The sequence below is a fragment of the Pelecanus crispus genome, chromosome 7 (assembly GCF_030463565.1).
Source record: "Pelecanus crispus isolate bPelCri1 chromosome 7, bPelCri1.pri, whole genome shotgun sequence".
Taxonomy (NCBI): domain Eukaryota; kingdom Metazoa; phylum Chordata; class Aves; order Pelecaniformes; family Pelecanidae; genus Pelecanus; species Pelecanus crispus.
The window spans coordinates 12,699,440-12,702,469 of record NC_134649.1 but is presented as its reverse complement, the minus strand read 5'-3'; positions in this window follow the sequence as shown (position 1 = coordinate 12,702,469).

Genomic DNA, 3,030 nt, shown 5'->3' with positions numbered 1-3,030 from the left:
TAAAACAAGGAATCATCTGAATCAAAAAGACATAACAGCCGGTAATGAATTCTTGAATAAAACAGGTAAGTTCTTTCAGCAGTATAAGCTAGTGGGTGAAAATACATGGCAAACTTAGTTTAAGAGATTAATTTAGTGGCTCTGTTACAATCTTGGCTCGACTATACAAGTCCAACCACATGTATTACAACACTACATCCCCCTTTCCGACTGGTGTCAGCTGTCCAATTTCAGGAGCTGCCACCCCCTATGCTAGCCTGTTATTGCTTCATTCTTTCCTACTGACGTTAGAAGAAGGAGGGCCGAGGAATGCTTCTGACTAGGAGTTGTTGATTCTTGGGCTAAATATCTCCTTGTTCCTCAAACTTTACTCACCAGGGAATGATTGCTGCTGCTTGGGTATGGATCTTCCCTCCAGGCCTCTGCAATTGATTCTCATTAAGGAAAACTTAAAATCCCCTCGGCAGCTCTGGAGCTCTCTGGAGTTGTCAGTACAACAAGACACACAATAAACATTAGGCGAGCAAGTATTTAACTCAATCTCTACCTACATCCACGTTCTCACGTGCACTGCAATTTTGGTCACTGAAGTTGGCCGGTACTCTGTTGTGATAGGACATGACTGAAACAGCAACCAAATCTAGTTGGGCACCTAATGTCCACATTTAAATATTCTCCCTTTTACTAGCTGGGATTGGAACGATTTTACACACACACACACACACACACCCGTTTTGCCCCATCTGCATAACATCTTCCTGCTCTATAAGAGAGGAAGGACACCCACAAGAGAACCTCAGGCTACGGAGCCTGATGAAGAAAACTCCCCTGGTTTCCTGACTGTAGCTGGGATCTGCTGCACCCTTGGCTTTCTCCAGAGCAGTCAGCAACGCGGAAAATCCCTTCTCATCAGTGTGGGACCCCCAGCTTCTAAATTAAATATGTAAAAAACATCAGCTGTTCAGAGCTTTAGCAGGACTAGGATCATTAAGTACTTCATTCTGCACTGAAACCACTGAGCTTTGAAACACAGGAAATTTTTTAAAAGCTACAGAGAAATGACAGTAAGAGTTATGCATACAAACAACATTGAACAAGGCAACAGAAATAAAATGTACTGTAAAAAGCTACATTTTAGGAGAATTTTAAAAGCAGTTTGCACATAGGCACAGTGTTGCATTTTGGGGAGCAACTACGGACAAGCTCTTGAACCCACCTTAGATGAAGGATTACGTGGAAAAGTATGTTAGGTCCACACCGATGAGATGATGGGCCCTCAGCTGCTCTGTCTGAATGGTCAGGGATGTCCTACAGGACAGCTGCACATTTATTTTTACGGATGCAGGCTTTCTTCATCTGGGGAAGGTTTCTGGACTAGCCCAAGGAATTAATTAATCTGATGTATTGGTTTAAACACTTGTACAAGTACCTCTCCCCCAGGAATAAATGTGCTTCTTTTTTACCTTGTGCAATTGGGGAAAAGTTTAAGCTAACCAAAAAAAGCCACTCATCATTGGAAAAAAAAAAAAAAAAAGCAAGAAAAAAAAAAAGCCTCCACATGGGGCCTAGAGGACAACTAGTAAAAACTTTCCCCTGCAGACAAGGCCACAGCTATTTCCTCAGCTAAGAGCTCGGAATTTGGCCCTTGAACTTGACCGCTGCCCATGTTTGTTTAGGCACATGCGGTCTCTCATGGCCTCAGTTTGCTCCCACTGACGATGACAAACCCCACCTTCACTAAAGAGGAAGTGGGGTTGGATTTATGGGCAACGTTAAAGGCCACCAAGAAATTCAGAAGTCTCTCATTAGATTGCCCGAGAGAGTCTCGAGTCACAAACCAGTCCGGCGTACCAAGAGCTGTAATGCATTCTGCCTTGCCAGTTGGCCTGAAATATAAACAGGCAGGACGTTTTTGTTAAGGAAGTTAAACACATTTTTCTTCAGAAGGTTTCTGTTGAATCTTGTACTATTTTCCTCTTCAAACTGGAAAGATTGTCAGACTAGACTGTGCTGTTTGACTCTGGAAGACCAAATGGGCACCCTTAAAGGAGTTTGAGCACCCTTAAAAGGAGTTATATGTAACAACATTTGAAAGGCACGTACATCATCTTTGAGAGAATACTCAGTCTTTTTTCTTTGTCTAATATCACAGAATAACAGCAAGCAAAAGCTTTTTGTCTACATCTTCCATATTACTGTTGACGTGAACTGCTGCAAGTCTGATTTAACCAAACCCTATGTAAGCAAGCAGCAAAACACCTCTTTTCCTTACAGTATCACTAGAAATGAAATGCCATCCCAAAGAAAGCAAGAAGTCTCGAAAAAAAGATACATTTCATAATTCTCTTCAAAACACGAGCAGGCCTTTAAAATAGAAGCTTTCTAAGCATCAGGAAGAACATTACTACATGTTCAGTTTACATTGATAACCGATGCTATTTAAGGAACACCTGCAAAGTGTGGTTATTCTGATTTATACCTTTCTTCCACTCAGTACGAGCTATTTTTTGCTGTACCAAAAGGCAAGAATACTCGAAATGTGATTTGTTATAATAATTTAGTGAAAAAATGCAAGTATTTTCACTTTTATTATGGGGACACACACAGAGGCTTACAGGGGGTCCTTCAAAATGGGAAAGTCAATTAAAATACTTACTTTAAACAATCCTAAAACATTGAGCTCTGAAGGAATTTTCATAACCATTTAAAAAGATTACCACAAGTGACAGTAGCTTTGTTCTAGATAAACACTGCACTGCAAGCTAAACTTAATATAAAAATAGATTCTATTTAATAAATTTTTATATAATCACTATAAAAAATTATGAAAGTGTTATTACAAAGGTGGACAAAAGTCTGCAGGAATAGTCCAAGTAACTTTATAGAATTTCTTCATATAACATTCAAATTGTGTAACATTGATCACAAAATGGACACAGTAGAACAGGTTTTCCCCAATCCTCACACTTTTATTTAAATATCAAGTTATATTTTTTTCCTTCGAACGAGGAATTGCTGGTATTGGTTCAA